The sequence below is a fragment of the Crinia signifera genome, chromosome 2 (assembly GCF_055691185.1).
Source record: "Crinia signifera chromosome 2, ASM5569118v1, whole genome shotgun sequence".
NCBI lineage: Eukaryota > Metazoa > Chordata > Amphibia > Anura > Myobatrachidae > Crinia > Crinia signifera.
In genome coordinates this window covers 33,004,715-33,015,846 of record NC_139218.1, presented here as the reverse complement: position 1 = coordinate 33,015,846, position 11,132 = coordinate 33,004,715, and the positions used below count along the sequence as shown (strand labels likewise).

At 41.4% G+C, this 11,132-nt stretch overlaps 1 pseudogene; it reads left to right on the top strand.

Moving 5' to 3' along the window:
* Nucleotides 1–5,623: 5,623 nt before the first annotated feature.
* LOC146058386 (general transcription factor II-I repeat domain-containing protein 2 pseudogene) lies at nucleotides 5,624–7,432 on the top strand (annotated as a pseudogene).
* The last annotated feature ends 3,700 nt before the right edge of the window (nucleotides 7,433–11,132 follow it).

Here is an 11,132-nt window from a genome sequence, read left to right as displayed (position 1 = left end):
TATATATATATATATATATATATATATATATATATATATCCACTCCAGAAGCGAGCACCCACGGACTTGAAAAAACAGCAACAACAAACCAGAAGGTAACTTCAAGCTTTCGGGCCTTTATTAGCCCTTCGTCAGGCAACACAGAATAAAACATACAAAGCAGTGCTCACCTTAAATACATGTGTAGCTTACACCGGGCGTCCCGTCGCCCGGCCCCCAGCGCGTGTGTCTGAAGGAAGTTCCGGGTGTTACCTCACAGAGCTTCCCCTCCACACAACACTCCGGCGGTAACCAAGGAGACAGAGACGCGAAAGATCTGCAGACAGTCGCGCCTCCAATGCACACTGCATGAAGGAGCTGGTGTCGACACCGTTTTGTTGTTTACATACAAACAAAAAATATATACAATATATACATAAAGTGACGCATAAATGTAACAATAATATTTACAAACAAGAGCATATATAAAGTGCATTTATACATTCTTATAGCATTATAAAGTGTACAGTGTGCTTCTCATAGGGATTTGAATATGGGCAATTCAAGTATGCTCAGTTTCTTTACAGCAACACAGTTAGTTAGAGAAAATGCTTATATTAAGCTGATCGTTAAGCCTTAGGTTTTACAGTATCTTATAAGTAAATCCACTTGGACTCCAGAAGCAGAAGGCTTCTATGTCTATCACCACGTCTTTTATCCTCAGGGACATGATCAATGATTATGTGTTTGAAACTAGCCAGATTGTGTTTCATTTCAAAGAAAAGTCTGGCAAGGGGCTGGTCAGAACTTTTGCCACCTAATGCTGCTCTAATTGTTGTGCGGTGCATTGCCATCCGCTCCTTAAAGGTGCGGATGGTCTTGCCAATGTAGCATAAGCCACACTGGCACTTCACCATATACACAACATAAGATGTACTACAAGTAACGTTTCCCTGAGTGGGGATGATAAAATTATTTGGTTGCTATCATGTGCTGACATGTTGTGCACCCAACACATTTATAGCCTCCTGGTTCGCATTTGCGGACCCTCTTGTCAGCCTGAAGATGTTCACTGATGTCACTATGGACTAACCAATCCCTAATACTTAATATTACTGTTGCTGTTTTTTCAAGTCCGTGGGTGCTCGCTTTTGGAGTGGATATAAGTGCATTATTGCTGGAAGCACCGCGGCAGTTGCTGTGTTGGAGGAGGGTGCCAGTCTATTGGACTTTGTTATATATATATATATATATATATATATATATATATATATATATATATATATATATATATATATAGGACACTTGCGATCTGGCACTCCTGGTACCTTAGTCGATGGCCTGGGTGCCTTCGTAGACAGATATAGACACAGGTGGGTGATGGTTGCTCCTAAGAGGTAGGTCACCAATGCGGCACTCCAGGTCTTGTGAGAAACAAAAGGTTTATTGTGCAACAGTTTCGGGGACAACGTTCCCCTTCCTCAGGCATTGCTGTCTGCCTGAGGAAGGGGAACGTTGTCCCCAAAACTGTTGCACAATAAACCTTTTGTTTCTCACAAGACCTGGAGTGCCGCGTTGGTGAACTTCCTCTTAGGAGCAACCATCACCCACCTGTGTATATATATATATATATATATATATATATATATATATATATATATATATATAGGAAAAACAAGATACCCAGCGCAAAAGTCCTCAAAGGAAATATGTCCACAGTATCAGTTAATGTGTGCAATCTTCTTCCAAAGGATCGTACCAAGATCCGAGTAGTGTACTTGCAAAAAAACAGAGAAGAGACGCAACCATGAGCATATAATTCAAGACAAAATTTACTGCACAATAAGGCTCACGTACATTGAAAGTTTAAATGAACATGCTTGCCAGCTTAGTAGAAATCTAGTCTCGGTGGACCTCCTCGGAATGTATCAAAGCACCGCCACTCAGCCGCAGACCCAGGGATCTTTGAACCAAGCCACAGGAACCTCGCCGCACACGGTCAGGAGCACTGGGACCACAAGTGGAAGAGAGGACGTCATTCCGTCAGCAGGAATAAGCCACGACCAACGCGTTTCGACTACGGACTACACCCACTGACGAAGACCATAGTCGAAACGCGTTGGGCGTGGCTTATTCCTGCTGACGGAGTGACGTCCTCTCTTCCACTTGTGGTCCCGGTGCTCCTGACCGTGTGCGGCGAGGTTCCTGTGGCTTGGTTCAAAGATCCCTGGGTCTGCGGCTGAGTGGCGGTGCTTTGGTACATTCCGAGGAGGTCCACTGAGACTAGATTTCTACTAGACTGGCAAGCATGTTCATTTAAACTTTCAATGTACGTGAGCCTTATTGTACAGTAAATTTTGTCTTGAATTATATGCTCATGGTTGCGTCTCTTCTCTAGTTTTTTGCATACATATATATATATATATATATATATATATATATAAATGTTCCCCTTAGAGGGCTCTGGATGAAAACACACTAGTCCTCTGCAGTGTGGCTGATCTCTCTTACTCTCTGGCAACCCTTCCAGCTCCATCCCTTCAGGGTTCACCGACAGCATGGTCCATTTGTCTCCTCAGAAATCTCTTGCTGAATCTGCCTTCCCAGTCTCTGAGCACCTCACCCAGGTTCAGGGATCTCCAGTAGCAGAGTCTCTTGTTCCCAGTGTTTCCCAGCTATTGCTGCTGACATCAGCAGACAGAGTTCAAACCCTCTAGCTCCTGCTTCTTTCTTATTAATACACTTAGAGCTTAGTTTTTCACATGTGTGCTGCCCTGGGGTGACTGGCCTATGCCAACCTTTTTGGGGTTCCGCGCCCAAGATTCAAACTTAGTATTAGGTACCCACCAGAAATGAGGCCACCGTGAAGCTGGTTGGTGGGCAAATATTTCTTGGCCAATTAATATACCAAGAGCCTCTATTATTGATTAATAATATGGAGTGTGCATCTCCACCATGTATTTCTCTTTGCAGAACTACAAGTCCCAGCATGATAGCACCTCATGTATATAGGGTGTGCATTCTAAGACCCCCCCCCAATAAGAGTTCAAACCCTGCAGTACAGTACCTGCACAGGAATAGTCATCATCATCAGAAGATGTGTATAAATGGTATATATCTATAACATTACATTTAAATTTAGTTGGGAATGAATCAAAACATTTTTAAGGCACATGAAGAGAAAAGTTTACATACAATTTCTGTATTAAGATTTAAAAAAAAAAATGTAGTTGAAAACATAAAACAGGCAAATAAGACAGCAATATACCAGATTTATTACGGATTCCGATTCGTTGACAATAATATTTTTGTGGAGCCTTAAGTCTCAAATAAGAGTAACATTCTTACAATTTTAGATTTTGCTTACATTGACTTTCCAATGAATGCTTTCAGGGGCAGATCGTCAATAGAAGTTACAGTACATGAAATATTCTTGGAGGGCCAACGTATCTATAGGGCCAATTGTGGCAGGGAGAGGAGACAGACTGGTAGTGTGGGGGTGTTAGGGGGCAGATGCTGTCATGTGTGGATGTGTTAAGGGGTAGAAGGTGGCAGGCTTGAAATATAGGCATTATAGGTGGATACTTTTTGGACATTTTCCAGGGTAATGTTGCATTCTCGTTCCACCCATGACACCAGGGAAGGGCATTTTAGTGGAATTACCATAAAGTTTAAGACGCAATTGCAGGAATTGACAGAAGGATGGCTCAAGCTGTGTCTGACTCAGAATCAGGCCCAATGAGGAGTGATCCTGCCCCTTCAACAGACTCCACCTCTTCGAAAGACCCCATTTACCTGAGGGCTGCTTTCAGAAATTTTCTGGCCTGGTTTTCCATCTCAATAAACCCCTGAAATCTTTTGACCCATCCACTGTCTCACTGAAAGCATAGGTTGAGCATTATCTTTGCTCTCTTCAAACATGGACATTGGCCCTTATTCAGATCGCTTTGCTCGGACGCGTGCACGGGCCAAAGCAAATGTACCAAAGCCCGCCTAGCGAAAGGATCGCCCGCCCTGCCCATTTGCACACCAAATTTGGCCAGTCGGCCTGTGAACGGATGTTTTATTTGAACATCCATTTGCATGGCTGTGGGAACCTCCCCCATCGAATGATGTGGAAAACACTCACCCATGCACGAACGGTCTAGACCATAGGTGTCAAACCCAAGGCCCGCGGGCCGAATCCGGCCCGCCAGACCAACTCTACTGGCCCGCGCCGCCAGACCTAGTCTACATACCCTACAACTGTACCGAAGTTGTGCGGTGCCCGGCTTGCTTCTCCCCTCCCAGGTTCCCGTTCCCAAGTGTGCTTTGCGGCGCCGGCTGGCATCAGGACGTCATGACGTCACAGGCCGCACCAGCGCCGCACCCTGCGCACAGCCCTTGCACTCAGGGGACGGCTGAGACGTCTCCCCCGCATGCGCAGACGAGTCGGGCGCGAAAAGGATCATGTGAGGGTGCGGGGGAGACTGCGGTGGCTTGCCGGGAGGAGGACGCGCTGCGCAGGGGGGATCATCATCTCATGATTACCGGGTCCGGAGCCGCGGCGCTGCCTACTAACTTCAATGCCACAGTCTGTGAGTTGTACTTAATTTATTTACTTCTTGTTATGTTCGGATCCTGCAAAGACTGAGACTGTGTCTCGCTGTGGGAATGGCAGGTTGGTTGGCGTAGTGGTCAGCATTACTTCCTGACAGCACTTACGTCATTAGTTCAATACCTGAGTAAATTTGTATGGGTGTGAAGTTGTTATGTTCACAGGGCCTGCAGTTGGGTCTCCCACTTTAGAAAATATACTGGTGGGGTTAATTGGCTGGTGGCAAAAACAATTGGGGTCTGAGGAGTTGTGGGCTTACAGATGTAGCAATTTCATATACTTATTTATTAAATAAGTACATTAAATATACTTATTTCATATACCAGCAATACAGCCCAGCCCAGAGTCTTGTCACATGGTGACATGGTGGGCTGTATTGCTGGTGTATGAAATAAGTATATTATTTATATAATATATATATAGTTATTAAATAAGTAAATTAAATATACTTATTTTAATATGCCACCAGCATATTAGTTTTGGGATTCACTTCAGAGTCAGACCTTGGGTGACATGGATGGGATGGAGACCTTTATTGGAGGGAGGGTCTCGCGCGCCCCAGTCAGATGGAGAGCCGGGTTGCTGGCGGATTGCTAGCGCTATGCTGCTGGCGATTCGCCAGCAGCAATAAGACCCGCTCCATCTGTAACATGTACAGAGAGATTTAGATTTGGTTTACTATTAGTTTATCTGGCTCATGCATTTTAATTCTGGTTTCTAGATTTGAAAGAAAATTGACAATCCCTGCTTAGCGGCACTGCCCGTTCTACATTGAGCGCATGCCATCCTGTAATGTGACAGATCCAACGGCTGCCTGAAAACTTCTCATCTGTACTGTAAGTAGATATGATGTATGTTAGTAGTAGTTAGGTTACACACTGCTGATATCATCCACAAGAAAGCTTTATTGAAGACTGCTCAGGCAGAAGGTATTTGGTCTGAGCAGTCGCCAATAAAGTCGGAGCGGTAAACTTTGGATATACTGACCACTCCCATTTCACTTTACAGTGGTATAGGGACCCTAAACTACAATCAAATCCCCCAAAAATGTCCAAGAAAAGGAAAGTTGATGCAGAGGGAAGGCAATTCCAGGAAAGATGGGAAAGTGAATACATGTTTGTGATTAATGGAGGCAAGCCAGTATGTCTTATTTGCTATGAGGCAGTTGCGGTCACGAAGGAATACAATTTACGCCGGCACTTTGAGACCAAACATGGGCCCAAATTTGCTAACCTTAGCCACCAGGAAAAGCAACAAAAGGCCAAAGAATTAAAAGGTACGCTGCATTCTCAAAGGAATATTTTTGCAAAAATGACAGCAAAGAATGATGCAGCAGTGAAAGCCAGCTATCTTGTTGCTGAAGAAATTGCGCGAGCTTCAAAGTGCTTTTCAGAAGGTGCATTCGTAAAGCGGTGTATGCTGAAGGTATGTGAACAGGTGTGCCCTGAGCAGAGACAGGCTTTTAACAATGTCAGTTTGTCAAGAAACACCATCACAGACCGAGTCAGGGACCTAGCCTGTAATATTAAAAAAAAGTTGGCTGAAGAGACAAGCAGTTATCTGGCATTTTCCTTAGCTGTTGATGAAAGCACTGACAATACTGATACAGCTCAACTAGCTATTTTTGTAAGAGGTGCGAAGGAAGACTTGTCTGTCAGTGAGGAGCTCTTGGATGTGGTCGCCATGTATGGGACAACAACTGGGAGGGACATCTTCCATGCAGTGGAGGAATCCGTAAATAAAATTAAATTACCTTGGGAAAAGTTGGTGGGGCTTACTACTGATGGCGCTCCAGCAATGTGTGGAGAGAGAAATGGCTTAGTTGGGCTGTTAAAAGAGAAACTGAAAGAAATGAATTGCCACACACCGCTGGTAACTTATCACTGCATTATCCACCAAGAAGCTCTATGTGGCAAGGTTCTGCAACTAGATAACATAATGTCCACAGCCACGAAAACAGTGAATTTTCTGCGTGCACGGGGTCTGAATCATCGTCAGTTTCAACAATTTTTGAAGGAGGTGAGCATGGAACATACAGATGTGCCATACCATACAGAAGTAAGGTGGCTGAGCAGGAGCTCCGTTCTCAAGAGATTTTTTGAGCTTTTGGAAGAAATTAATCTTTTTATGCAAAGTAAAGGGAAGCCCTTGTCACAACTGTCAGATCCAAACTGGCTGTGCGATTTTGCCATGTTGTGTGACATAACAGAGCATCTTGCCCAACTGAATCTGAGGCTGCAGGGCCGCAAACAAGTCATAACCTCAATGTATGACGCAATAACAGTTTTCCAAGAGAAACTTCGCCTATGGAAGTCACAGCTTGAAACTGACAGTCTTGCCCACTTTCCTATCTGCCAGAAAATGTCAACCTCATACCCAGGTACTTTTTCGTGTGCTCGATTGGGTACCAAAGTGAATCGGCTGATTGATGAATTCAATCGCCGCTTTTATGACTTTAAAGAACAAAATGCAACCTTTACCAGCTTTGCCAATCCCTTCAACATCGATGTTGACAGTGCACCACATCACCTTCAAATGGAATTAATAGAACTGCAGTGCAACAGCAGCCTGAAAGCGAAGTTCCAGGATGCGACAGTCGATGACTTTTACCGTCTCCTCCCCCCTGCTTTGATGCCACAGCTGCGACTTCAAGCTGCACGTGTTCTGTCCATGTTTGGGAGCACTTATCTATGTGAACAGATGTTTTCAGTCATGAATCTGACCAAGCTCAGATCACGCATCACTGATGATAACCTCCATGCTGTTTTGCGGATTGCTACAGCACAAGACCTAACGCCAGACATCGATGGACTGACCTCAGGAAAACGATGTCAGCAATCTAGTCAGAAAACTTAAAAAATAAGTTAGGTCCTTATTCTACTTCACTCTTAGGACCTTATTCGAATTCACTCTTTCTGACAAAATTCTTCTTAGATGGACAAAACCATGTGCACTGCAGGTGGGGCAGATGTTACTTGTGCAGAGAGAGTTAGATTTGGGTGGGGTTTTACTTCAAAGTGAGATCTATATTACAGTGTAAAAATAATGCAGTCAGTATTTTTCATGCACAGAAACAAAATAACTCACCCAAATCTAATTCTCTCTGCATATGTTACATCTGCACCCCTGCAGTGCACTTGGTTTTGTCCATCTTCTAAGAAGAATTTTCTCAGAAAGAGTGAATTCTAATAACCCCCTTAGATGCAAACTCCACCCTAGAGGGGCAAAACCATGTGCACTGCAGTTGGGGCAGATGTAACTTATGCAGAGAGAATTAGATTTGGGTGGGGTTTTTTGTCAAAGTGAGATCTATATTGCAGTGTACAAATAAAGCGGTCAGTATTTACCCTGCACAGAAACAAATAAAAAATCACCTAAATCTAATTCTCACTGAACATGTTACATCTGCCCCCCTGCAGTGCACATGGTTTTGTCCATCTAAGAATGAATTTGCCTCTAAGAGTGAACTATAATAAGGGCCTTAATGCCTTGTGTTTTCCACATGTGGTTTTGGTTGCCAATAATAAGGGCCTGAATGCCTTCTGTTTTCCATATGTGTAATAAACAGTGGTTGGCAATATTTGTATGTTTAAAAAAAAAAAAAATTACTGTTTGTTACCAAAAATCATATTTCAATAAATTGCACTTTTGAATATCTACTTGTCATTATTATGACTATGTTTCTGCTTTAAGACCTAGTTATTACTTACAAAACAGTAATAATTGAATGCAGTGACAATAATTTATTACGATAATAAAGACTGGACGCATAGTCCTATACAACCGGCCATTTGAGGTTGACCAAACTGCTGATGCGGCCCCCGAGGAATTTGAGTTTGACACCCCTGGTCTAGACCATTCATACATATGAGTGAAGAAAAGCAGGAATGTGGGTGGGCAGAAGACACCCGTTAAGGGAGCTGTCTGCCCCCCCCGTAAGCACGTCACGACCGCATTTCAATACACACACCCTGCATTTTCATGGGAATGCCCATGAAACACAGGGCGTGCATATATGGTAATGACCCTGATCAGCCTGCTATGCCCCTCTCCACCCTTGCTTGGAAGGCGAACACATGGCGAATGGTTCTACACATGCGTATACACACAACATTGGTACGCTGGCCAGATTTGCAACCGAACGAAGCAATCTGAATAAGGGCCATTGGCCACATAGTATTAATGCTGCTATGAGAGACCAATGACTGATCACTAAATTGGCAAGATATCAAACTCCAACCACTTACACTCATTTGACGTTCTTGTTGCACAACCTGAAACCTTGCTTTGAACATGTGCCCAAAATTAGTCGGAATCTGACACAATTAAGACATTTGCTATGCTGTATTTTTGTGATTCCCTAAATGACACTTACAGTACTCACTGTCTCCCTTAAATGGCAAGCTGTTTTTCTTATACTTGTCTGTCTGAATGCCTAATTCCTAATAGCTACATCATTAAAATTTAATCCTCACTTGCATTTTATGTATTTGCAATGACACTCGCATTATTGAAACTGTCCAGGCTTTGCAGATAATTGATAGTATACATTGAGATCATTTCAAATAATGGCTAAGACATCAAATATATCATTCCTAACGACATCTTTTGCACAACTGTTTCTTCTTTTGAAATTAATCTCCCAAATATTTCAGGTGCAACCTGATTACTATGAGTGCTCTAGCATTAGAAAAAAAAAATCATTTTATTTTCAAAACAATGCTCTGCTAGTTTTGTTGCAGAGCTTTATAAGCTAAATTCCAACACTAGGTATCATTAAGTACTCCCCTGGTGATCATGATGATGTTTCAAAATGTTAGGCACTACCCAAGGGGATATCTGCAGTCATTGCTTTCGCACATACATTATGTACGGAAAGTGTACATTTGGCAAAAGTGACATTTAATGTTTTCCAGAGATAAAGTCGATTTGCTTTTTATTTTCCCTTGCAACAGAAATGAGATAATTCTTCAGAGTAAACTCCTATTTTTGCTTAGCCTAGTGTCATTACCATGTAAATTGTAAATAGCATCTGTCTAAACTGCAGTCTTTCCTAAGATGTAAAATATTTTGGCACAGCTGCTAGGTGTTAAGAATTGGAAAAGAAAAAAAAGAAAACCAATGAATTCTTTTTTGTCAGCTTCAGATTATTGAAATTCAAAATATTTCTAATGAAAATAGTGTAACAAGGCAACCTGAAACAGAAAAAAATGCATGCAAATCAACATATGCTGCAGTTCTATTCATCCCCGGTGGGGCAAAATACTATTTGAAAAAATAAAGAGTTACTTTTTCAAAATAATATAAAAAAAATTGTATAATTGGAAAGATATTTATGATAAACTAAAAATATATATTTGTTGAAATAAGAGAAGGCAATACACAATGGATCTTGCAACAGATGTACTGTATAATAACTATCGCAGAATATGGGAGAAATTTACTAAGCAAAATATGCCTAAAATAGGCATATTCGTATAAGTAAATATGCCTATTTTAGGCATATTCATATTTTTGGCATTTACTATGCCAAAACTACATCAATTCATATTCATGGCACATTCATATTCGTATTTACTTTTCATTGGAATGGTGATTCCTAATTTACTAAGCGGCTGTATCTCCATATAAAATGGTGGTGGCACGTTTTTCAATAAAGTTTATAACACTACCTCTTCCCCAGTCAAATTTACATCTGTGCCAGACCCCGTTGAAATTCATTACCTAAATGTAAAAATAAATCACATTGAAGGTTATTTAAAAACATCTTTGTTTCAAAAACCAAAAGACCGCAACAATTTATTGGAAATTTCTAGCAGTCACCGAGATCCCTAATACATGGCCTTCCATATTCTCAATTACTACACATTAATGTCAATGGTATACCAATTTGCTGAAAGGTGCTACTGTATGTCGGATTTGTTACAAATTAAAAATAAAATTTCAGCTATTCCAAGGGACTTTTCATTGACCCTCAAAAATAGGGATGACAACTCAAACTGTCTGATATGGGTTTATTCCTACAATATAGACAGTCCGACAAAAAAAAAATAAAAAGCAGAGATAATTAAAAGATTGGTACATACTGTACAGAAGCTTTTTTTTTTTTTTTAAGACACCATGAGTATACTCCAAATAATTGAAAATATAGAATAGAAAGATTAGTACACATTGTGCACAAGTGACATCAAATCACTCTACACAGTAATTGACCATGATGCAGTAAACATGGCAATACGGCACTATCTTACTGAAAAAACACCATTTCAAATGAACAAATACATTTCATAATGGACAATATTGATTTTATCTTAATACACAACTTCTTCTGGTACAATGGGACATTCTTTAACCAAGAGCAAGTCACAGCGAGAGGTACGTCCTTTGCACCAAGCTATACAAATTTGTTCATAGCATGGTGGGAAGATAATAAAATCTGGACGAATAATAAACATCTTTAAAAAATCATATGCTAGATGAGATATATCAATGACCTCTTATTCATCTGGGACGGCACGCAAGAAGAAATTGAAGAATTAATCAGCTACATGAACAT